This window comes from Taudactylus pleione, unplaced genomic scaffold (assembly GCF_031769625.1).
Source record: "Taudactylus pleione unplaced genomic scaffold, aTauple2 ptg000755l, whole genome shotgun sequence".
Taxonomy (NCBI): domain Eukaryota; kingdom Metazoa; phylum Chordata; class Amphibia; order Anura; family Myobatrachidae; genus Taudactylus; species Taudactylus pleione.
The window spans coordinates 3,210,983-3,238,402 of NW_028285157.1; positions in this window are offsets into that span (position 1 = coordinate 3,210,983).

A 27,420-nucleotide genomic window follows, 5' to 3' on the forward strand; every position below is an offset into this window, starting at 1 on the left:
AAGGAACAGCCCCAAATTACAAAAAGGAAAAAGTATAATATTGTGGCACTTCTAGTCCCAGCAAATTCGGGCAGTTATAACTAGAGATGAGCGGGTTCAGATCTAAGAGATCCAAACCCATCCAAACGAAGGGAATCCGAGCCGGATCCAAGTGGACTCTGATGTTCCCACTGACTCGGATCTCTCTAATCGAGGCAAAACCATAGAGATGGAATCTTGCGGCTCACGAGCTTTCGTCTCTATATATAAGGGATGTGGCAGGCGCCATTTCACTTGGCTGTGGAAACTGAACAGGGAGGGTGGGTAGTGTAGGGCTGGGGAGAGGTGCTGTGCTGTTCTGTCTGCTGTGTCCTGGGCTGGTGCTGCTGATCCATTCTGGGCTGGTGTTGTGTTGTGCTGTCTGCTGTGTCCATCTGGGCTGTTGCTGCTGATCCATCAGGGCTGGTGCTTTGCTGTCTGCTGTGTACATCTGGGCTGGTGCAGAATTGCAGATACATTATAAAAGACAAAGACAATTTCTGGATGACCCGACAGGAGTACCAGGAGAAGGGCGTGCGTATGTTGGAGACGCTCGGTGTGACTGTCCGATAAACTCCCCTGCCAGCTCCCACTGCTTCTCTAAAGCTTTCCTTTTCCTCTGGGCTGGTGCTGTGTCCATCTGGGCCCAAGTTCTTGACTCAAAAAAAAAAAAAAAGTCAAAAAAGAAAACAATCAAAGTGTATTTTATATTTTTCTGTGTGTGCGTGCATACATGTTAGGCTTAACCGCAGTACCGTACAAGATCCAGCCAGCAATGCAAGTTGCAACCTAGTGCTGCCCGACTCCAGTTGTAATCAATCTGTGCTCTGGGCCCAAGTTCTGGAGCTGAAAAAAATAAAAATCAATTGTCTTTTTGTCTAATAATTGTCTGTGTGTCTGTGCGTGTTAGGCTTAGCTGCACAAGATCTAGCAAGTTGGCAATGAAACCTAGTGCTGCCCAACTACAGTCGTGATCAATCTGTGCTCTGGACCCAAGTTCTGGAGCAGAAAATAAATAAAATTCAATTGTCTTTTTTCTAATAATTGTCTGTGTGTCTGTTCATGTTAGGCTTAGCCGCACAAGATCTAGCAAGTCGGCAACGTAACCTAGTGCTGCCCGACTCCAGTTGTGATCAATCTGTGCTCTGGCTCAAGTTCTGGAACTGAAAAGACTAAAAATCAATTGTCTTTTTTGTCTAATATTTTTGTGTGTGTGCACCACTGCACGTGTGTGAATTTTGTAACCGCACCTTGGCTACACTATTGGTGCTTGTGACACTGCTTCAAGACTGCAGAAAAAATGGAGGGCTGTCGCATGACAGGAGATCAAGGCCAAGAACCACATGTTGTAGCTGCCACCAGCAGTGCAAGGCCGTTAACTTCCTCGTCCTCTGTGAAGACCCCTGGGCTTAAGTCACGCCATCGATATGGTAAAACTGCTACTGAAGTTAAGAAAAAAATTAAAGGAAATTTGCCTTTAGATAACAAAAGTTGGAAATATGCCATTCACTACATGAAGTGGCAAGGAAAGGATAAGGCCTTGGCCTTTCTATAGGAAGACTGCTGATTCTGATAGCCCTTCGGAAAAAACAACTGTGTGCCCTGAGAAATTGAAATCACAAATCCCTGAGGAGAGAGCAAGTGTGTCCGCGGTTGCCATGTGTGGGCCAGACTTAAATACTAGTGTATTGGAGAATCCTCCAAGTTCCAACATTTGTGTGCCCTCTGTAAATGTGGGGAAGGGCAGTCAACATCTTGCTGATGTAGTCATTGAGGAATCTTCTGTGGAATTGCACATGGAGGAGACGGATATTTTGGTAGTTGAAGGTGCTAAGGATGATGAGGATGTTGAGGATGAAGATCTCCTTTGTGTAAGTAAGGCAACAGCTATTGCCCATGGATTGAAAAAGCCAAGCACATTGTTGTCATGCCAAGACAAAGGACAAAAAAATCCACTTCTCACGAGTGGAATTATTTCCTCCCCGATCTGTACAACAGTTGTCAAGCCATATGTGCCCATTGCCATGCAAGAGTGAGTTTGAAGGTGGGACCTAAACCACCTAGGAACCTCCTCCTTGTTACGTCACTTGCAGCGCATTCATCAAATATCAAAGTGTACATCGCCAAGTTCCAAAACTCAAAACATAACAAGTCCAATGTCACCTACCTGCTCCCTCTCTGTGAGATCCAAGTGCCTTCGATCTCCAAGACCAACACCTGCATCATCAACATCCTCATTCATCATCGGGAGTAGTCCTACTGCATCCAATGTTGGTATTCATGGCAACCGCTAGTGTGTCTGCGGTTGCCATGTGTGAGCCAGACTTAAATACTAGTGTAATGGAGAATCCTCCAAGTTCCAACATTTGTGTGCCCTCTGTAAATGTGGGGAAGGGCAGTCAACATCTTGCAGACGTAGTCATTGAGGAAGCTTCTGTGGAATTGCACATGGAGGAGGAGGATATTTTGGTATTTGAAGGTGCTAAGGATGATGAGGATGTTGATGATGAAGATGTCATTTGTGTAAGTAAGGCAACAGCTGTTGCCAATAGATTGAAAAAAACCAAAGCACATTGTTGTCATGCCGGGACAAAAGACAAAAAATCCACTTCTCATGTGTGGAATTATTTCCTCCCCGATCTGGCCAACAGCTGTCAAGCCATATGTGCCCATTGCCATGCAAGAGTGAGTAGAGGGAGGGACCTAAACCACCTAAGAACCTTACATCACTTGGAGCACATTCACCAAATATCAAAGTGTAGATCACCAAGTTCCAAAACTCAAAACATAACAAGTCCAGTGTCACCTACCTGCTCCCTCTCTATGAGATCCAAGCACCTTTGATCTCCAACACCAACACCTGCATCATCAACATCCTCATTCGTCATCACAAGTAGTCCTGCTGCATCCAATGTGGGTATTCGAAGCAAGATTGACTCCTCTCCAATCAGTGATTCCCCAGAAGGATCCTTGATGACTATGCCTGTTGCTGTTGCTGCTGCTGCTGTTGCTGTCAGTGGATCTTCATCCCAGAAGTGGACCAGGAGGAAGACTACTTGTAGCATATCCTCCAAAAAACAATTAACTGTTAAACAATTGTTTGCAATGGCAAACAAGTGTGATAGCAATCACCCATTTGCACAGCGGATTTCTGATGCCATAACAGCTATGCTGGTATTAGATGTGCGTCCAGTATCCGCGATTACTGCAGTGGGTTTTCAACAGTTAATTAAGGTCCTGTGTCCTCGCTACCAGATCCCTTCTAGATTCCACTTTGCTAGAACAGCAATTCCAAGTCTGTACAAGGACATTAAAAAAGCCTTATTAATGTCCTCACAAATGCCATTGTGCCCACTGTCCACTTGACCACTGATATGTGGACAAGTGGAACAGGGCAAAATAAGGATTACATGACTGTGACAGCCCACTAGGTAGGTGTATTGCCTACAACAGCAACAGCAGCAGCAACATCTACCAAAAGACAGCTGATACACAGGCAAGCTACTCTTTGTATAACTGGTTTCACTAAGAGGCATAACGCTGAGAACCTCTTAGAAAAACTCAGGGAAATCATTGCTAAATGGCTTACCCCACTTAGACTCTCCTCGGGATTTGTGATTTCAGACAATGTCACCAATATTGTGAGAGCTTTACATCTGGGTGAATTCAAACACGTTCCATGTTTTCTCACACAATTCATTTGGTGGTGCAACGTTTTTTAAAAAGTGACACGGTTGTGCAGGAGATGCTCTCAGTGGCCCGCAAAATATCCGGACATTTTAGATATTCGGCGACCACTTGTCGAAGATTGCATGACCAGCAGGTACTGTTAAATATGCCCTGCCATCAGCTGAAGCAAGAGGTAGTAACTCAGTGGAATTCTACCCTCTATATGCTTCAGCAGCTGGAGGGACAGCAAAAGGCCATCCAGGCCTATATATCGGACTATGACATGGGCCATGGAAGGGGAATGCACCTTACTCGAGCGCATTGGAGAATAATTTTCGTGTTGTGCAAGGTTCTCAAACCCTTTGAAATTGCCACACGTGAAGTTAGTTTAGACACTTCCAGCTTGAGTCAGGTAATTTCCCTCATCAGACTTTTGCAAAAACAGCTGGAGAAACTGAAGAAGGAGGTGAAATGGAGCAATTGCGCAAAGTATGTTGGACTGGTGGATCAAACCCTTGATCCACTTCACCAGGATCCAAGAGTCATGATTCTATTGAAATCTGAAAAATATATTTTGGCGACCATTCTGGATCCTAGGTTTAAGTCCTACCTTGTGAGTTTTTTTTCCAACAGACCGAAATGTAAAACTGTGCAAAGAGATATTAGTAAAAAAAATTGTCATCTGCAGCTGCACATGAAACGCCATCATCTCGTACTTCAGTTTCTGCAGCTGCCAGGAAAATACTCAATTTTCCTTACAGAATGCCTGCTTGCCATGCAGGTCATTCACCAAAAAATGACATCTGGTCGGCCTGAGAGAACTGCCTACTAGTAACATGTCTACTACTGTGACTATGTGTGATATGGTCTCCATTCACAGAATGGTGGAGGACTATTTCAGAAGATAACATCCTAATAGAAATGTCAGACAGTCCCTTTCAGTATTGGCAGGAAAAAGAGGCAATTTGGAGTCCCATACACAAACTGGCTTTGCATTACTTAAGTTGCCCACTCTCCAGTGTGTACTCCGAAAGAGTTTTCAGTGCAGCTGACAACCTTGTTAGTGATCGGCGTAGAAGGTTACTTCCTCAAAATGTGGAGAAGATGATGTTCATTAAAATGAATTACAAATTCCATGAGGAAGAGCTCTACCAACAATTACATGAAAAAATTACAGAGGCGCCTATGGTGGATTCCAGTGGGGACAAATTAATATTGAGTGAAGAAGACTGATGGGGATGTTGAGGTCGACAATGATGACAACTAGTAATGTAAAGTCAGTTTGTGTATGGGATCATTTTCATTTCCATGTCCATATAACATTGGGAGCGTGTTTCATGGGGGTCCAAACAAACCAATCATTTCAGCCACAAGTGGCAGTCCTTGTCACTGAAATGATTGGTTTGTTAAACTGTGAATGTCCTGTTTCGTATACAACATAAGAGTGGGTGGGAGGGCCCAAGGACTATTCCATCTTGCATCTTTTTCCTTTCCATTATGTGCTGGTTGGGGGCATTGCTGTCTGACATCTTAAATTAATGTTATGGTTGGTTTAGGAACCAATGATTTGTTTTTAAATTAATTTATCATCAATTTTACAGCCAGGGGCTACACCAATGAATTTATTTTTATTAATTATTCAGCCAGGGGCTGCACCCAATGAATTGTTTTTTACTTTTTTAATAAAATAATTATTAATTATTCAGCCTGTGGCTGCACCAGTGAATTGTTTTTTAATTCATTTATTATCAATTTAATTAATTTCTATTTATTAATTAATCAACCAGGGCCTGCACCCAATGAATTGTTTTTTACTTTTTTAATTAAATTATTATTAATAATTCAGTCCAGGGCTGCACCAATGAATTGTTTTTGAATTAATTAATTATCAATTTTACAGCCAGGGGCTGCACCAATGAATTTATTTTTATTATTAATTATTCAGCCAGGGGCTGCACCAATGAATTGTTTTTAATTTATTTATTATCAATTTTACAGTCAGGGGCTGCACCAATTATCAACTATCAATTCTTCAATCCTCAAGGGTATCCCAACCATCGTCTTTGCACAGTCATCAACTCTATTAATAATTATATCAATCAGTTTTGAGCCAGCAAGCTGCATGCAACCTTTTGGTCCTTTAACTAGATGAAAAAAATCAATATTGTGAGGTATCAAGTGGTCAAAATTTACTTGAAACAAGTGAAAATACATTTTATTGAGGTTATTAATACTGTAGGAACAAAAAAAGACCCATTTTATGTGATTTTAGCTGTTTTTTTATTTTTTAAGAAAAAATCCAGATCCCAAACCAAAACTTGAAAACAGAACACAGAGGTGAGGTTTTGGCAAAACCAAATCATTTCCAAAACCAGGGGAAATCCAAGTCCAAAACCAAAACACGGGGGTCAGTGCACATCTCTAGTTAAGAGATGTGAAGGCAGTTGTACATGTATGCAGACTATCACCAGTGATTGCATTCTCACCACTTTATAAACATCGGTAACATCATGTCAGGGCTGAGCTACACGCATAGTTGTGGTTGAGCATACCCTACCTTAAAAACTGCATACCTGTCGCTCGCTCTGTGCATCGGCTGCTATGAATATAGCGTCATTCCTGTAATATATGCATGCCTCTTAAACGCTGTTTGGTTGCTCAGGCACGCCTGCGTTCACACCTCCACTCCTCCGTTTTTACCAGCCAGCCCCTGTCACCACTTACAAACAGCTTATCCTTTCACTCACTTTGCTCACTTTGCTCACCTGTCTATGTGCAGCGGGCTATACAAAAAACAGAGTTGCAGATGCACTATGCGATCATTACTGTATACATTTAAATTTATTATATAGAATTTCAAAGGTAGTTTGCATATCAATGGCCACTGATACGGGCCTGCCCACCAGAATCAAGGTCACCTCATTGAGCAGGTCCCTAACACTCTGGGGTTCACATCTGGGACGCAGGGCACCCCAAAAGTCAGCCCAGCCAAAGACCTCCCCAGGGCATCACACGAAAAAAAGGGTGACAGTGAAGTGTTAAAGTATCAGGTGTGTAAAGTAATTAACAAGTGTTATAATAATGATAAGGGTAGAATGTGTGTGAAAAATACATGAATAATAAACAAACATGAGGGTGATATACAAAGTGACTATATGTATTAAATGGTGATGCCCCGGAGAGGTCCAGCCAAAACAGCTCAGGGGGCCCCACGCCCAAACGCTCACCCCATATAAACTGACACTAACCATATAAATAGGACTTACTTGTAATTATGCCTGTTGCCTGGTGCAGTCAAATGCTAGGTCCCTGCTTAAAAACATTTATGAGGGGGTGGGGGGAGGGGTGCTAATCTAGACTGGAGCAATCTCAGGCTTCAGATGTGTGTATATATAAATACACAATATGGCGTATAAGGAGGGGCTCTAGACTGCACACCCTAATAGTAATGAAAGGTGCCATCATGCTGAGATTTTAAGTGACATATACAAAAAACAGAGTTGCAGATGCACTATGCGATCCTTACTGTATACATTTAAATTTATTATATAGAATTTCAGAGGTAGTTTGCATATCAATGGCCACTGATACGGGCCTGCCCACCAGCGTCAAGGTCATCTCTTTGAGCAGGTCCCTAACACTCTGGGGTTCACATCTGGGGCGCAGGGCACCCCAAAAGTCAGCCCAGCCAAAGACCTCCCCAGGGCATCACACGAAAAAAAGGGTTACAGTGAAGTGTTAATGTATCAGGTGTGTAAAGTAATTAACAAGTGTTATAATAATGATAAGGGTAGAATGTGTGTGAAAAATACATGAATAATAAACAAACATGAGGGTGACCCCCAGTAGTGGTCCATCCAGTGCAGTGCCCCTAGTCCCTTATATAGTGCCCCCAGCATTAGTCCCCACCCCATGCAGTGCCCCCAGTAGTGGTTCCCATAATGCAGGCCCCCAGTAGTGATCCTTCCTATCCAGTGCCCTTATACAGTGCCCCCTAGAGTGGTTCTCCCTATTTAGTGCCCCCAGTAGTGGGTCCCCTAGTAGAAAGCCCCTTATATAGTGCCCCCAGTAGTAGTTTCCCCCCAGTAGTAGTCCCCAGTAGAGGTTCCCCTTCCCGATGCAGTGCCCCCAGTAGTTGCCCCCTCCCCAGTTGTAGTCCCCAATAGTGCACCACCCCAAGTCGAGGTCCCCCCAGTAATGGTGCCCCCAGTAGTAGTAGTAGCTCCCCCCCATTAATGGTGCCCCCACTAGTAGTAGTAGTAGTAGTAGTAGTAGTAGTCTCTCCCCCCAGTAATGGTGCCCCCAGTAGTAGTAGTATCTCCCCCCATTCCCTGTAGTGCAGACATACAAGTTACACAAAAAAAAATACACTTACCTGTATCCACGCTCCAGCTCTGGCCACTGCTCCCACTGCACGTCAGTCCTCCCGGGCTGGGACGCTTTGCATTATGGGCAGGGGCGCTGAGAGGGGGGGGAGTGGGTACAGATTACCCGGGCCCGGGCTTCCTGAGGGGCCGCTCCCCCCTCACAGCAGCCCAGCACACAGCGTGTGCTGAGCTGCAGTTGGAGACTGCTCGTGGCTGCTGAGCAGCAGCCACAGCAGTCTCCTATGCCTGTGCGGAGGAGCGATCACACTGATCGCGCCCCCCCTGGCTTTGCGCCGGGCTGAGGGGGCTCAGAGCGCCCCCCTCCCCATCGCGCAATCTTTTTTTTTATCGGCTAGGGGTGTGCCCACGCCTTCCCGATTAGGCCACGCCCCCTTTTACCGGGGTCCGCCACGGCTCTTGGCGGGCCTGATTATGGGAGAGATGTCATGACATCATGATGTCTATCCCATTACCCACTGCAGGAGCCAGAAGGGAGCCGGCTCTTGCAGTGGGCCTGCAGCAGTCAATGAGAGTCTGTCTGACTCTCATTGGCTGCTGTTTAACACACACATCACCGCCAGTGCTGGCGGTGATGTGTGTACAGCAGCAGCCAATGAGAGTCTGTCTGACTCTCATTGGCTGCTGGTTAACACACACATCGCCGCCAGCGCTGGCGGTGATGTGTGTGCAGCAGCAGCAGCCACTGAGAATCTGTCTGACTCTCATTGGCTGCTGGTTAACACACACATCGCCGCCAGCGCTGGTGGTGATGTGTGTGTTAGCACAGCCTGAGCCCGCCTGCCACCCTCCTCCTGGCGCTATTGGGCAAGCACTCAGGGGGAGGAAAGGGGCTTGGCTGTTGAGCACAGGATCGGCGCTGGAAGCCTATCACCGGTCCTGTGTAAATGTGCAGCGCTGACCGCACTCACTGCGGTCGGCGCTACACTGGCTAACTAGAGCTGGCCGGTACCGTGGCCTGTGGTGTCCCCCCGCGCCACCAATCCCACGGCACCCAGGGCATGTGCCTCGCTCGCCCTGCCCTAGTTACGCCACTGTAATGTGATGCCCTGAAGCAGACCAACCAAAGCAATCCAGGGGACCCACACCCCAAAAATCAACTCAAAGCTGCACTACCATATATAAATTGTAGGACTTACCTATATTGTGCCTAATACAAGTGTGCATTCACAATGCCAGACTCCATGCTCTAAACCAATAGGGGCGGGGTGCTAGTCCAGGATGAAGGCGTCTCATGCATTCAGGTGTGCAAAGAAGCACACTTAATGGAATATATGGGAAAGGGGTCCTAGACTGCACACCCTGAATATATATAATGGGAGGTGCTACGTGTTGATAGTGTTAATGCAGACACACACAAAAAGACAAATCACAGATGCACAACTCGGGCGCAAAATGTATTTACATATATATATATATATATATATATATATATAACTAGTAACTGGAGTTGTGCATCTGTGATTTGTCTTTTTTTGTATGTCTGCATTAACAGGCTCAACAGGCAGCATCTCCCATTATATATATTCAGGGTGTGCAGTCAAGAACCCCTTTCCATAATGGAATTGCAGCAGGATGTGTATGACACCCCGTACTGCATTTTTGATCCCAGCACTGCATGAAGGTCACAGGCTGGGATCCCCATCGTGACCATCGGTGGTCGATGGTTGCGATGGTGGATGGCGCTGGGCGGCCGGCCAGCTGAGTAAACCTCAGCTTACTCAGGCTGGCCGGCTTTCGAGCCCAGCAGACTGTGGCCCAGAGACTTTGTGGATGTATGTAGTACCACCGGAAAACTGGGTGGTCAATCAGGCAGAGGCATTCAAGGGCTTCTATGCAATAAAGCAAGATCTATTCTGCACACTTGCTGAATGGGTCCTGCGTATGTGCAGATTCCCGATAATCTGGAATCTGCATTCAGCAGTGCACTAGCATGCACCGCTGACTTGGCCCTAATTCATCAGTCAGAAATTGTGAAAATATAGCAATCTTTATTGAACTGGGACCATACATTAACAGACAGCGCTCCTATGTACAGGTGAAAAAAATCAGGGTTGCAGAACAGTTATCAGAGTCATTGGGGCATTCAATTAGGTGCAAGAATAGCAAAAATCCCGCGCCTGCAGTGTTTTTCCCACAGGTGCGGGATTTTTGCTATACAATAGGTGCAAATTTTTTCATTGTTAGAGCAGAGCAGAGCAGGATTTATCATTTTCTCGCAGCCTTAGAGCACGACCAATTTTTCCTAAAATCCATATTTTGAGGAGAAGTAGTCAGGAATTACTCTGGGACCCCTGGGAATTCATGAAGATAGCCAACCAAGTGGCTTACCATATATTTGCAAATGCATGCAACCAATATCTCTGAATTTCTATTACCATATAATTTTCAAGTATTGTTTCAGGTACAATGTAATGTGCTGGGGGACACGTCCCCTTTCTATTTTTTTGTTTAGTATGACCCCTCCCTTTCATGCACCTGCAGAGAATTGACAAATTGATTTGAGCAGCTTCCACTTTGTTATGTTTGCTGTTTTGAGAGGCATATATTAAACCAGCATTTGGAGGGCATGCTGGTTCTTATGGTGCTAATTGGAGGTCCCAGTGGTGACTCCCAGGTAATCTGGCACTAAATTTGGATGTATTTCTCTATGTACCTTTACCATGAGGCCTTATAATAGAGAATTACATGGGCCAGAGTGGGTACTGTTATCATGCAGTGTAGGGACCATCGGTATCAGAGAAGCCATGAAGATTGAATTGTGGCTTACCATGTATTTGCAAACGCATGCAACAAATATCTCTGAATTTCTATTACCATATAAATTTCAAGCATTGTTGCAGGTACAATTTAGTGTGCTGGGGGACACCCCCCCTTATTTTTTGTTTGTTTTGTATGACCCCTCCCTTTCATGCACCTGAATAGTATTGCCAAATTGATTTGAGCAGCTTCCACTTTGTTAAAGTGGCTGCATTCTCAGATGCAGAGCCACAGTCACAGAGGCTATGTTTAGAAGGAGTTCTGAAGGGGACACTGCACCTGCCATAGATGGTGCGTCGATGGTGGGGTGTCTTGAATCACCAGTGCTGTTGCTCCAGTGAAAGTGGGCATTTCTGTGCTCGCACATTCAGGTGCATGCTAGTACACAATGGGAAGATTCTAGCATTTGCGACTCCCCAAACACAGGCACCAGGAGCTGCAACTTCATGCACCTTTGGTTCTGGCCCTTAAAGCACAATTAATTTGGGTGGTTTATATCCACTAAAAATGCTTGACAAAGGGCAAATAACATTGTGGGGGAGATGTATCAAGCTTTGGAGAGAGATAAAGTACCAAACGATCAGCTTCTCGCTGAAAAATAACAGAAGTTGATTGGTTGGGCCTGATTCATTATGGATCTCAACTGCAGCACAGCTGCAAATACGTATACAGACCCAATGCAAAAATATGCTAATGTTTGCAATAGCAATTTACCATCATAGTCTCATGCACAATTGCTAACCTCGTCACACGCAGTGGGAGCTCAAGCTGCATTTATGTATGCCCCTGTAACGGCGTTCAAACGCACTGACACGCCTGTGTTTTGCCTGCAAACCCTCCCCCCAACACCACCCCCAAACGGTCAATCTGTCAATCACTCTGCGATGGGTCTGCGTAGTGTCTGCGATCGCAGTGTGATCACAGTGAGACCTTTGCGCACACGCATTGAGATGCATGTGCAGAGCGCAACAATCAGCTGTCTGTGTGCGTAATCGCAGTTGTGATCTGTAATGAATCAAGCCCTTCATCTCTCTACACTTTATCTCTGTCCAAAGCTTGATACATCTCCCACAAAGTCTGTTATACAATAACTATGAGTTCATAGCTAATACTGTTAAAAATGTTATGTAATACCAGTGTTTCTCCTTTTTGGAGTTCCTTTTTCTCTTTTATTTATATCACATCATATAACCCAGTTTGTAGCATAGAAAGGGTGTGCTGGCTGGCTCTGTACTGCTATTGTTTTGATGTTTAGAAAACATTGAATTCCTTAAGTCAATAGACAGAAAATGTATTTGCCATGACAGTTATTTTACATTTTTGTGGAATTTTTTACAAGCGTATATATTCTAACTGTAGCAGCTTTGATTTTCGTTTAATGAGTAAAGTGGTAATGTGCTGATTAGCATTTCCGTTTATAGCTACTGTAAGGCCTTTGTAAATATATTATCTATACAAGTCAGGCGGTGAGTTTTCTGATGCATATCTTGGAAATGTATATAAAATGTCAGAATCTGTGTTTGTTTTCATTTAAATAGTATATATGACATTTTATGCAACAGGTTTTCAGTTAATTTTTAAAGTTGCAGGATCTTCTTTTATCTCACTGCTGCGTGAGGAGCACATTTCTAAGGGCTTTTGTATTTTAAAGTTTTAACATGCAGGTGTAAATCTCAGTAATTAATTAATCTAGGTAGCTCTGGCTGCTTTACTTGAGCTCTGATTAACAGGTCCAGTAACCTAATTTGGCAAAAATTTAATGAGATGAATCCATTCGTAATAAGGACCAAGTGGTCTATTTTTATAGAGTGACAAGCCCTAGCTCTGGTAAAAGGATATCGGCACATGAAGTGGTAGCCTGTGCCAGTGGTAAGATTCAGCCTCTTTGTGTTGTTATCGCCATTTTAGCATGTGATAGGAGAACACAATCAAAGAAAAATGTCATCAATGGTCACTATTTTGACAACATATTCTTCAGATGGCCTTTGATGAAGCAGTGAAGATAAACATAATGTGTAATGTCTAGATGTACTCATTGGACCTCACACTACCTTTACCAATTCCTCCAGTTTCAATTTCTACTTATACAAGCTTCCAGCAATCCAGTTTGGATTATACCTTGACTCTTGCATGATATGCCTGCATACCGCAGGTCAATCCCTAATTTAGGAAGCTGGTAACAAATACATTGATCCCTATGGGACCTGGTTTGATACAAACTACTCGTATTTGATATTGCCAGTAATTTGGAGTCTAGCTGTGGACTTAAGGGTCTTTATTAACTAAGCATACACTAATTGGGTCCTTGAAATATTTTATTTATATTATAATTTTATGTAAGTACACATTTAGAATGGTTTACCATGTGTACAGCTCTTTTATTCAGTATTAATTAAATGTCTCTTTATTTTTACACACAGTCCTATGAATTGGATATGAACTCAGATAAATGAAACAACAAAATATTCCACTTCATGGGTGCGCATAGGCTAGTGAATAGAGACACAAATGGATATTTTAAAAAGATAAGAATAATTAATAGTTTTATTAACACTTCTAACATCAGATAATTGCATTTTCTACAAAAAGGTAATAATATACAAAAAAGAACCAGTCAATATCAGGATAGTGCATGCAGATAGGTTCAGTGGATCAGAACCACAGTTTTACTTGAATGGTCACTAAATATACTCACCTCCAGATTGACAGAATTAGTAAGTAGGCATAAAATTGGCGAAAGTTCTTAATACAACTTGTGTAATTGTGAATATAAATCCTCCTTGTGATCCAAAATAAGTGCTGCTGGCAGAATTCCCAGTGATCTTACCCGCCAGTGAAGGGGCTTTTCTCCAATCCAGCTCCACAGTAATGGGTCACAACATTTTGTAGATCCTACTTTACTGCAAATAGCCACAACGAGCAGTCATCTTTAGTCGGTAAATACCAAAACTCACTTATCCTTTGGGTTGTCTGTTTCTGTATATTTGTAAAATTGTTTAGATGTTATCCTAACTATCATTCTTTAATTATAGTATTCAGTTGGAATCAATTAATCGCTGTGAGGCAACACTGCTATCCACTTAGACACCTTGCTGTAATTATTTTTATTTATTTGTATAACTAGGTAGATCTGATCATTTGTGTATACTTCAGACTGGGCTCGTGAATCTGTATCACTTATAAGGTGGGACCTCACCATGTATTTGCATTTGTTATTAATACATATGCCATCATATGGATAAAAGATGATCTATTTTGATTTATTTTATTATTATTGGGCAAAAATTATGTTTGTAAAAATGGTTGCAGTGGAATATGTTTTACTTATACCCCTTTTACAACAGAGCAAAAACCTGGGTTATTGCTGGGTCTACCCGGGTTGCAGCTCAATGTAAAAGGGTCCCTGAACAATAACCTGGGTCAAGTGACCCGGCAATCCAACCCAGGTAGCTACCAGGGTCGGACCCAGGATGGACCTGGGTAATGGTGCAGTGTAAATGGCACAACCTAAAATGCCTAAAATGAGCTGATTGGTGGTTGTGGAGCAGTCACCGCCCACTTTTTATGACCTCACAAGCTTAGCAGGCAGACCCAGGTTAAGTGTGAACGGGACTGACCTGAGAATAACCCAGATCGATGGTGCTGTGTAAACGGTGCTCGGCCTGGATTGGAACTATGTCTGAAAACCCAGGTTGGACCAGGGTTTTTGGTGGAAAAGAGGTAATACAAACATTCAGTGTTATATCAATGTTTGAGATCCATCTCCCTTATAATGTTGCTTAGTAACAGATGAATGCTATTTAAAAGAAAGTCTAATACAAACATATACAGTAGTTTATGAGTTTGCTTTCAATATCATCAGGGATTTTTTTCTAATAAGCATTCCATCGGATAATACACCTCTTACCAATCACTACAGCAGACGAAAGATCAAAAAATGCATATCTTTACTAATAACTTAATTTAACTGTAGCATTATAGATGCAAAAATGTACAGAATGTTATAAAGGTTAAATGACAGTATTATTTTAAACCTCCTGGATATTCACTGCTAGTTTCAAACCTCATTTAAACTTTCAGAATGTTCACTGATTTAAGCAATCAAGTTGTCAATTAATTGTTAATTAAGCTTCATACTATTCTAACAATGAAACACCACAGAATTAACTAATTTATTTTAGAAAGGGGTTGGATCTTAAGTGCTTTTATCAACTACATTTGTTCTTAATTAACTAATTTACTTAACTTTAATTACCAGGTGTTACAAGTCTCTGCAAAAGGCCTAGATCAGTGATATACTTCAAGGGCTAATACTCTCTCAAATTACCGTACTATCTCCCAGCTCCCATGCCCCTCCAAGATACTTGAGAGACTTATCTACACCCGCCTCACACACTTTCTTAACTCACACAACTTATTGGACCCACTTCAGTCCGGCTTTCGTTCCCAACACTCCACAGAGACAGCACTGACTAAGGTAGTAAACGATCTTGTCACTGCCAAGGCTAAAGGCCAATACTCACTCCTAATTCTTCTAGATCTCTCTGCTGCTTTTGACACTGTTGACCACTCTCTTCTCGTACAAACATTACAATCCCTTGGTCTTAAGGGCACAGCTCTTTCTTGGTTTTCTTCCTAAATATCTGATTGCTCTTTTACTGTTAGTTTTTCTGATTCTGCCTCCTCTTCGCTACCTCTATCAGTTGGAGTATCGCAAGGCTCTGTCTAAGGTCCTCTGCTATTCTCAATCTATACCACCTCTCTTGGCAAACTAATCAGCTCTTTTGGATTTCAGTACCATCTGTATGCGGATGATACTCAAATTTACCTATCCTCTCCAGATTTATCTCCATCTGTATTGTTCCATGTCACTGAATGTCTTTCTGCCATTTCATCTTGGAAGTCATCTCGCCACCTGAAACTTAATATTTCTAAAACAGAATTAATTATATTTCCACCAGCCAATAACAGTTACCAACCTGATCTCTCTATCACTGTTGATACCTCAACCATCCACCCCGCCCCACAAGCTCGCTGTCTTGATGTCATCCTTGACTCTGAACTGTCCTTTGTTCCTCACATTCAATCTGTCTCAAAATCATGTTACACACATTTAAAAAACATATTCAAAATTCGACCATATCTCACACAAGACACTGTAAAAACTCTAATCCATGCACTTATTATTTCCCACATTGACTATTGCAATAGCCTCCTTACTGGTCTTCTCAAAAACAGGGTATCACCATTACAATCCATTATGAATGCAGCTGCAAGGCTTATCTTCCTTGCGAAATGTTTTTCTTCTGCTACCCCGCTCTGTCAGTCCCTCCATTCGTTGCCGGTTTTCTACCGTATTCAATACAAAATACTTTCCCTTACACATAAGGCTATTAACCAAACCACACCAACATACATCTCTTCACTCATCTCAAAATATCTCCCAACCCGACCTCTCCACTCAGCACAAGATCTGCGTCTCTCATCCCAATGCATTACTTGCTCCCATTCACAGTTACAGGACTTTCTATGCGCTGCACCCACTCTATGGAATGAACTACCTCACACAATAAGACTTTCCTCTAGTCTCCAATCCTTCAAGCGTTCCTTGAAAACTCACCTCTTCAGGCAAGCTTATCAGATTCCAGAACCGCCCACATAACCTTCATAGCTTCTATATCTAATTACATCCCCTTTTACAGCACACACAATCTCACACATCATCTTTCTCTCATATCCTTATGACATTTGGTCGACATTCCTGTGTGACTGGATCATGCAGCCAATCAAGAAACTGTGCATTCTGGCTGGACCAAAATGCAATATGTAGCACCTATCCTTGTGTATCAATGCCTATTTCCCTATAGATTGTAAGCTTGCGAGCAGGGCCTTCCTGCCTATATATCTGTCTATTATTACCCAGTTTTGTTCTATCAATGCTTACAATTGTAAAGCGCAACGGAATATGCTGCGCTATATAAGAAACTGATAATAAATAAATTATAATAAAAAAAGGGCTGTGTGTGTAGACCTCCAATCCCATAAAAGCATACCTCCCAACATGACCCATTTCAGGAGGGACAAAATACATTGTTTCTGGACTTCTCACTCAATTTATGATTGTTGTCACCTGTGTTGAACTAGTTAATCAATAACATAATTGTTTCAACACAGGTAATGGCAATTATAAATTAAGTGAGAAGTCCAGGAACAGAGCATTTTGTACTTTTGTATCCATAAACTTGTTTAAACTTTTCTAAAAATTATATATATAAACATAGAATTTGACGGCAAATAAGAACCACTTGGCCCATCTAGTCTGCCCCATTTTTAAACATATTGTTACCTCAACCCTTATTGATCCTTACTTTTTCTGAAGGATATTCTTTTGTCTATCCCATGCATGTTTAAATTGCTCTACTGTCTTAGCCTCTACCACCTCTGATGGGAGGCTATTCCTCTTGTGCACTACCTATTTCTGTGAAGTAATTTTTCCTAAAATTTCCCCTGAACCTACCACTCTCCAGTTTCAAAACATGTCCTCTTGTTCTAATACTTCTCTTTCTTTGAAGAATGTCTCCTTCCTTTACCTTGTTAAAACCCTTTATATATTTGAACATTTCTATCATGTGTGGAGTCTGGATAATTGGCTGAGACAAGATCAGTTTAAAATTGAAGCGTGCACGACACCATCTTGTGAATGGCAGCTAGACTCCATTTTAGAAACAAGAATCCACAAGACGCCATTTTGCGACCAGCGCCATTTTAAGTTACAACTCACATGCTAAGTACAGATGGCAATGTTTTTGATAATCTACCAAGGGCAACTGGAAGAATAGCTTCCTGAAAAAAAGTAAATAGAATAGACAATGAGTGTTTTTACATACAAATTGGGAATCCCTGTATGCAGACAAGTATAGTTGTGGCAATTGTAATATAATCCAGGCATTGATCTACACAATTGGATTTGTCTGAATCCTAAATAGGTTTTAGCCCCACACCCAGACAGGATGGCCCCAGCTTCACAGCTTGGGGTAACACATTTGCATTCACACAAGAGTCTGAGAGAAGAAAGGACTTTTCTTTAGAGCCTGGGAAAGGTGGGGGCTGCTGAGAGAGGGGGGGCATGTGAAACTATATGGCTCAGCATTCCACACTGCTAGGTGTTCACTTAGTAAGTGAGATTTAAGTGCACCACTTTTCATACACACATTAATACGCACAATTGCGCTGGTAACTAATCGCATATTAGTGAATGCATAAGACCTTGTATGAAAACACTGTTTTATTAGCTAAATGCGCACGCATCTGTCCCCAGTTAATTAGCATCTTTATATCAAACCCTGTATACTCACACATTACATATTCACATACAAGGTTCCATAAGCTTTAAGGTATAAGATTTAAGTTGTTCATTTAGTATAAATGCTATAAAATAAAGATTGTTTTGTAACTAAGGTTTTATACATGCTAAGTAAGCCGTGTTTGGTTTTGTACTAATGCGTACTCTTTCCACAGTATTCCGGTGATATCGGTGGGGAGATCGCATCATGCATTCTCGAGTTATGGACCGCAGAGACATCAAGCAACAAAATGTATATGATATAAATAACTGTTAGGATGTTGCATGGGGTGGGAGGGCAGAGACCCCCAGTTGTTGGAGGCTGGGTTGAGTCTATTTGAATCAGCCTGTTAAACACTCTGTAACAGATGCTTCCCCCTGGAGGACCAATGTCATCAGCAACAAACTTCTCTATTGTGTTGTCTATTTCTGGGGGGTATATATGTGTGCTCCAACACTGGGTTCTTAGTCTTCGTGCTGAATACTGATAGACGAGGGGTTTCTTGCTGATGCCTAACATCTGGTCCGGAAGCGCTGCGTATGTATACTGTACTTGGGTCTGTATAATTCCTTTGTGCCGAATTGTGTCTGGAACAATAGCATGTAACTGACTGTACTTTTACCTGAATAATACTTGTGCTTTGCAACCACAGATTCCAGGTCTTAAGTCTTTATTTACTGTATGACTGCGTACGCAAATTAGCGTCATCGTCAGAGGTTTATAGGTAGGATATTAGAAGGTATAGGCAGGGGTATATGATCCAGTATTATCACATGTCCCCCCTTTCCCTTCTCTGCTCCATACTAAACATATTAAGATCTTTTAGTCTTTACTGGTAGGTTTTGTGGTGTAGACCTTGCACCATTTTAGTTGCCCTTCTTTGTACAGTCTCTAATGTATTAATCTCCTTCTGGAGATATGGCCTCCAGAACTGAACACAGAATTCGAGATGAGGACGTACCAATGACCTATACAGTGGTATTATCACTTCTTTCTTTCTGCTACTGATTCCTCTCCCTATGCAACCAAACATCTGACTTTCCTTCCTCATTGCTTTGTTAAAATGTTTGCTTGCCTTTAAGTCACCTGAAATAGTGACTCCTAGATCTCTTTCCTAATCAGTAGTTTCCAGTAGAGTGCCATTAATACTATAATTAGCCTTTGATTTTTTGAAACCCAAGTGCATGATTTTGCATTTTTTGGCATTGAACTGTAGTTGCCATCTTCCTGACCATTCCTCTAGTCTTTGTAGATCATCAATCATTTGTTTTACCCCTCCTGGTGTGTCTACCCTGTTGCATACCTTTGTGTCATCTGCAAAAGGGCATAGTTTCCCTTCAATGCCATTTGCAATGTCACAAATAAAGATATTAAAAAACACTGGTCCAAGTACAGATCCCTGAGGTACTCCACTGGTAACATTTCCCTCTTGAGACTGCACTCCATTTACTACAACTCTCTGTTTCCTATCCTGCAGCCATGATCTTATCCATTCAACTATCTTTGTATCCAATCCCATGCTTTCCAGTTTATTTAACAGTCTGCGATGTGGAATAGTGTCAAAAGCCTTACTAAAGTCAAGATAAACTATATCTATGGCTCCCCTTTTTCCTTAGTCATCCTGTCAAAAAAGTCAATACGATTTGTTTGACATGATCTCCCCCCAGTAAATCTATGCTGTTTGGAATCTTGCAAATTGCTGGATTTGAGATAATCTATGACTCTTTCTTTTAAGAGTGTTTCCATCAATTTCCCAACTACTGATGTAAGGCTCACTGGTCGGTAGTTGCTTGTCTCTTCCTTACTTCCACTTTTGCGCAGTGGGACAACGTTCACTTTTTTCCAGTCCTCTGGAATTACTCCAGTAGCTAGTGACTGGTTGAAGAAGCTCATTTAGTATCCTTGGATGTATACCATCAGGCCCCATTGATTTATCCACTTTCAGTTTTGAGAGTTCTGTTAGGATCTTCTCCTCTGTAAATGTGCTTGTTCCTACCTTATTTTTCTGATTACACCTGCAACTTAACTGTGGCCTCTTGCCATCTCTCTCAGTAGTGAATACTGAACAAAAATAATTATTAAGATGATCAGCTATTACATTGTCACCCTCAACAAGACTCCCTCTTTCTGTCTTTAGTCTTTTTATTCCACCTTTTGTTTTTCTCCTTTTGCTTATATACTTAAAAAAAGTTTTGCCCCCTTTATCCACTGACTGTGCCATTTTCTCCTCAGCTTTAGTCTTTGCACATCTGATTACTTCCTTAGCCTCCTTCTGTTTTACAAGATACACCTCTTTGTCTTCATTATTTTGCGTCTACTTGTATTTCCTAAAGGCCATCTACTTTGCATTCACAATACTTGCTACCTCTTTCCCAAACCACACTGGCTTCCTTTTCCTTGTGGTTTCCTAACCCTTTTGATACAAAGGTCTGTTGTCTTTAATATTACACTTTTAAAATGTTCCCACCTCTCCTGCACTCCTTTCAATTTCCTCCACTCTGCCAAAGATTTGCTTAAACATCTTCCCATCCCTGCAAAATCAGCCTTCCTAAAATCTAACACCTTTGTTTTTGTATGGGGTTAGTCAGTATCTGTCTTTATTCTGAACTATACTGCTTGATGATCAATGGATCCCAGGTTTTCACCCACGTTTACATCAGATATTCTGTCTCCATTTGTAAGTATCAAGTCTAATATTGCGTCTTTTCGAATGGGCTCCCTCACCAATTGCTGGAGGGAGGCTCTGTGCAATGAATTCAGGATGTCCCTACTTCTAGTGGAACTTGCCACAGACACCTCCCAGTTTATATCGGGTAGATTCAAATCTCCCATGATAATAACCTCTCCCGTTAATGCCATTTTAGTGATGTCCTGCAATAGTTTATTGTACAGTTCCTCTTCCTGACCTGGTGGTCTGTAGATCACCCCAATACGATGAATCACTTTCTCCCCTGTTTCTATAGTCACCCAAAGGGACTCGGTTTTTCTTTAATACTATGTATTAATGTAGTATTTATGCTTTCCTTGACATACATTGCTACTCCTCCTCCTATTCTTCCCATTCTGTCCTTCCTAAATAAAGTATATCCCGGTATAGCTATGTCCCAGTCATGATTTTCATTGCACCATGACTCTGTAATAGCCACAAAATCCAGATCATCCCTATACACACATAGTCACATACATACATATAGATATGAGTAAATACTGTTTATCTATATAGAAATATTTACTGTACATAGTAAAGCTGGCCACACATCTAAAGATTATCTGTCCAACCAGCCAACTAGTTGATTGGTTGGAATGAAAATCTGGTAAGGTATGGGAGTAAATGATGATCAGCAATTTTCACCTAAATGTATATACAGTATATACTGCCCAGTTATTGCTTAATATGATCCCTCCCCACTATGCGCTGCACACAGTACAATTCCTAAATGTATGAATATGATGCAGGCGCTTTACCTGCAGCTGTCCAGATGGAGGAGGAGTGCCGTGACTGAGTCACCAATCACTGAATTGCCTATTGGGAGCTGCCTGGGAGGAGCTACGTGCTGCTGCAGCAGCTCCCCTAGACTTGGCTATCTCCGCTGCTACAAGGAGCTACTGCGCAATTGCGGCAGCTCTCATCACTGACAGCCTGTTTTGAGCTCCAATGAGATGGAGATAAAGCTCAAAGTTTCACAAAAAGAAAAAACAGTCAGCTGTGGCGATGTTTCAGCAGGCACGGAGAGTTTCTAGGTACTCATGTGCCACTATCCACAATAGGATGGCCATGCCTCCTCCAGCTGTGAGCCACCAATAAGAGGCAGTATTTACTCCCACCAAGATAGAGGCAGGGGGAAAGTGTTTTCCCTCACCTAGGGCACTAAAATGTCCAGTTTTGTCTCTCCTTGCCACTCATACCTCCTCCACATGAAAATCAGCCCCACTCATATGTCACACACAATGCATGGCAATATTGCAATCACAAAGGTTAAAAGAAAAATCCCATATGTAACCAAAAACTGATTTTTTTTAAAAAAAAACAGAAGAAAAGCACAGTAAACATATTCCCAGCTATGCAGAGATGGAGGGTTTGCAGAAAGGACACTAGAGCTGTTAATGACTGAATGAGCTGTGTCTGTCGTTGCTATAATACCAAGTGCAGTTGCTATGAATGAAGCTCTGAAGGTGAATTTCTGTCCCTAGAGATTTGTGCTGCTAAGAGTTTACATGCTCATAGCTACAGCATTAGTATTTAGACTGCACAAACCATAGTGTCAGTGTTTAGCAAATAAAATGTTGGTCATAGTTGTCTTCAAATTGTTTGCAACTGATTCTGTATACTTGTGTGTGTGTGTGTGTGTATATATATATATATATATATATATATATATATATCTAAAATATAATATACTGTATATGTGTGTGTGTGCGTGTGTGTGTTTCAAAATTTAATCATGGTAAGAATGTAATAAATCATGGTGAATTTAGCTGGGGAGCAGGTATAATTAAAAAACACAAATAATGAACGTTGTTGGCACCAACTAAGATACTGTTGTACAGTACAGTGTATTTTTTTCAAATATTATACTAAAAAATAGCAGTTTGATATGTAAGTGATGAAATAAACATATTCAAAATAAATTAGAAGGCATATTGTTTAAAACATTTAAAGACCTCTTTCAAAGGAATATAGCAACATTCTGAAGGTGCCCCTTTCCCCTTCTAGAGAGACACCCTTCTCCATGTCAGTTGTTTATTTTATGTGACATAATAGTGCCCTAGTTCATTTTATGCCAAATTGTAATCCCCTAGTTCATTTTATAAACTATAGTTCTAACATAATTAATGTTATGCCCCATAGTACTGCCCTAGTTCACATTATACCACACAGTGCCCCCAGTTGATATAATGTCACATTGTAGTGCTGCCAGTACCAGGGGTGTATCTAGGGATCCAAGCTCCCCTGGCAATGTAATGGACTGGCTTTCCCCTCCTCCCCTATGCAGTGCCCCCAGTAGTAATCCCCCAGTAGTAATCCCCTCTATGTTGCATTTCCCCCAGTAGTAGTCCCCCCTACTCAGTACCCCCAGTAGTAATCCCCCTATGTTGCATTGCCCCCAGTAGTTGTCCCCCTATACTTTGCCCCCAGTAGTAGTCCCCCCTATACAGTGCCCCAGTAGTAGTCCCACTATACAGTGCCCTCAGAAGTAGTCCCCCTATACAGTACCCTCAGAAGTAGTCCCCCTATACAGTGCCCCCAGTAGTAGTCCCCCCTATACAGTGCCCCCAGTAGTAGTCCCCCCTATACAGTGCCCCCAGTAGTGGCCACCCCTATACAGTGCCCCCAGTAGTGGCCACTCCCCCTAAATTACTCCCAGTAGTGGTCACCCCTATACAGTGCCCCCAGTAGCAGGCACCCCCATAAAGTGCCCCCAGTAGCGGCCACCCCCTATTTCAGTGCCCCCCCTAATGTGCCAGACTTACACACACACACACAAAGAAAAAAATACAACTTACCTGATCCCCACTCCTGACGTGACCGCCACTGTCCGCTCTGAGTCCCAGCATGCTCTTCTCCTGCATGGGGGAGACGTCATGACGTCTCTCCCATCACATGCTGGCGGCTGTGTGTTTGTAAACTGTGTGGGGCAGAACGCTCTCACTGCGGTCTGCCCTACACTTGTGGGGCCGGAGGACTAGTCCACCCCTTGGTTGCTGGTGGCACTGCCAGATGGCGCCCTCCTTTAGTCGGCACCCCTGGCGAGTGCCATCCTGGCCAATGGGTAGATACGCCCCTGGCCAGTACACATGCCACACTGTACTTTCAGATCTCATTGTGCCAATCAGTGCTTAGTGGAAACCTGATAGACAATTTTATGACCTGGACACATTGAATTGAATTGAATTTATTTGTTATCATCAGCAAAACAAGTTACACAAAACACGCTAAAAAAACAGTGAAATATCAATCCATGGTAGAGGTTGTTACAGACAGTTACATAAAATAATGATAATGATTTAACTAAACAGGTACATTCATAGCATTCAGCATGCGCACAGCAGATGGAAGAAAACTAACCCTCAAGCGACTCGTACGTGCCCGTAGTACTCTGAACTGCTTTAAAGACGGAAGCTTATCAAAAGATTCATAAAATGGATGGCATGGATCCAATATGATACTCTTGGTTCTCTTTAGAACCCTAAGCCCATAAACATCATGAATAGTTGGCAACTGCACGCCAATGATTTTACTAGCTGTCCTAGCAACCCGTTCCAGTGCACTCCTTTCACTTGCTGTGTTGCCACAGCAGACAATAATACCAAATGTCAAAATGCTCTCAATTGAGCATCTGTAAGAGTTTAACATGGTTACTTTACTAACTCCTGAAGCCCTCAAACGCCTTAAGAAAAACAAGCATTGTTGCGTCTTTTTAATTAGGGACAGTGTGTTTGTAGACCATGTCAAATTTGACGCAACCTGGATTCTCAAAAATTTAAAAGACTCAACTGTCTCAACATCTTAATTGGTTATAGACACTGGCAATTTCTGCTCTAAACATCTCCTACGAAAATCAATTACCAGTTCTTTTGTCTTATCGCCATTTAGGAGCAAGTGATTATCTCCACTCCAGGAAATCAATTTTTTTTATCTCTTTTCTGTAGTGGGACTCATCATTCCCGCTAATTAACCCAATGACTGCAATGTCATCAGCAAATTTAATGATTTGTCACAAAATCAGAAGTCAGTCATGGGTAAATAACGAGTATAATAGGGGGCTGAGAACACAACCCTGGGGAACACCAGTCTTAATCAACACTTCCCCCGACACAGCACCTCCAATTCTAACTACTTGTGGTCTGTCAGTTAAAATTTTTTAAATCCAATTACAAATAAACCCACTTAAACCTAAGTCAAACAACTTAGATGTTAGTGAGATGGGAATGACCGTGTTAAAAGCAGAAATAAAATCGACAAAAAGTATCTGAACATAAGAATCCCTCGCTTCCAAATGAGCTAAAATAGAGTGCAATACTGTAAGTACCGCATCATCAGTACAACGATTTTTCCTGTACGCAAACTGAAAAGGATCAAAATCTGCTGGGAAAGAAGATTGAATATGTCTTAGTACCAACCTTTCAAAGCATTTCATTACCAATGAGGTTAGTGCAATTGGGCGATAATCATTAAAGCATTTTACTACCCCCTTTTTAGGAACTGGAACAATGTTTGCCATCTTAAAACATTTTGGCACTACACAATTAAAAAGGGACAAATTAAATAGGACCATTAATATCCAACCTAACTGGTCTGCACATCCTTTGAGGACTTTACCACTAATCCCGTCCGGGCAGGCTGATGTACACAAATCGACCTGACGTAGACATTCCACCACATCACACTCCTCCAACATAAGAGGAGACTCCCCCTCCTGGGGAATTTGGGGCATAGCGGATAGGCTATTCTCCTGATCAAACCTAGAGCCAGGCCACAGAGGTGGGCCTTCTAAGTCGCGGAGCCCCATTGCAATGTCACCTCCTGCACCCACTATTGCTATGCCAATGTATGAGACCCATAATGCGCTTGTTTTCCAATATATTTATCAGCATTTACAGGATGTTACATGGCCTCCTTTTTAGAATAAGAAAATTCCCTTGTTACAGTGTTCCTTTTTTATTGTTGTTATTGTTAGGTTGTTTCTGATCTATGGAGCATGCTAGAAGTGTTACCGAAGTCATTATGTTTATGTGGTAGCAAATCTACTATACCTAACAGAAGTGCCAGTAATTAACCAGCTACTAAAGAGGTAAATAAAAGTCATTTTATCTTAAAGTTGTCAGATTGAAGTTGATGGATGATACAGAAGATTTAGAAGTGTGGTATTTTGTCATCTCCTGCCAAACCCTCACCACTATTCTATTCCATTGTCTGCTTCTTAAAGTTTAATAAGGTTTGTATATTGTAACTGACAACAAGCCCATAACTCTAAATACTAAATTATTTTTAAATCATGATTCAGTGCTCTATAATAACACTGAGCAAGTTTTGTTAGTGTCTTTAAGGGATGTTCAAATTAATATTATCCAGAGCTGCACACAGTGAATCCCTTCCAGATGTGAAATAATGCAAAAGCTGTGGGTGTGTGATGAGGCTTATACAGTATTTTGTTAGCTAGGACCTTTACTTGGAGGTAGTGTCAGCAATAACATTACTTCCTTGGGCTCCATAGGGGATGGGGCTATGAGAGCTGTCCATAAGAATTATGGGCCCCCTGACAAATTTTGTTCCTGGACCTCCCTCTCCTCGAGCGATGAATTTTAAACTGTTACATCACACAACATAATAAAATAATGTTTAGAACATGCAGGGAGAAAGGACTGAGAGAGAGGGCTGCCCAGGAAGGCTATAGGGGCTTCTTGTGTACGGTCAGGTGAGGAAGAGTGGAGCCTGGGTGGCTAAGTGCAACCTGTTGGCTGTTGCGGCGACTACAACCCTGCCAGTCCCCTGCTCTCAACATTCTTGCAGTCAGTAGTCTACAGCAGCTACTTACTCTGAGTCATTAACAGGGCGAGTGCAAGGTTTCTGGGCTCCTTAGTCAACATTGCACCATACTACCCCTGCTCCCTCCAATACATAATATGCCACACAGCTGTGCCTCAAATTCATAATATACTATATAGAAGTGCCCAAACACATATGCCACACAGCAGAGCCCCAGATTATAATATGCCTCATAGCACTGCCTCTAATTAATACTATGAATTCATTATATGCACACAGCTATATCCCCAAATCATAATTATGCCACACATCAATGCCTCCAATATATAATATGCCACACATTTGTGCCCCCAATACATAATAAGCCACACAGTTGTACCCCAAATGTATTGTATGCCACATAGCTGTGCCCCTAATTCTTTATATGACACAGCTGTGCCCCTAATACATTATGGCAGTGGTTCCCACACACTCTCAACCTTCCACATTCATTTACCTTCCTCACATACACACACTCATACACGGACATCCTATAACCCTGTCAGCATTAATTCACATACACACAGCAGGTCCTAGTGTTGTCTGTGTAATAGAGGATCCAGCACTGTCTCCTGCTCTGTTTTGAAGCCGGCCAGTCACCTTTACCAAGTGTGTGATCTATTGCATGGATGCGCAGTCATTGTTCCTCCAGGGTGTGCGTAAATGTAAAATCACAGATGTCACCACCGCTGTCTCTTGTATCATAAACTGCTTACTC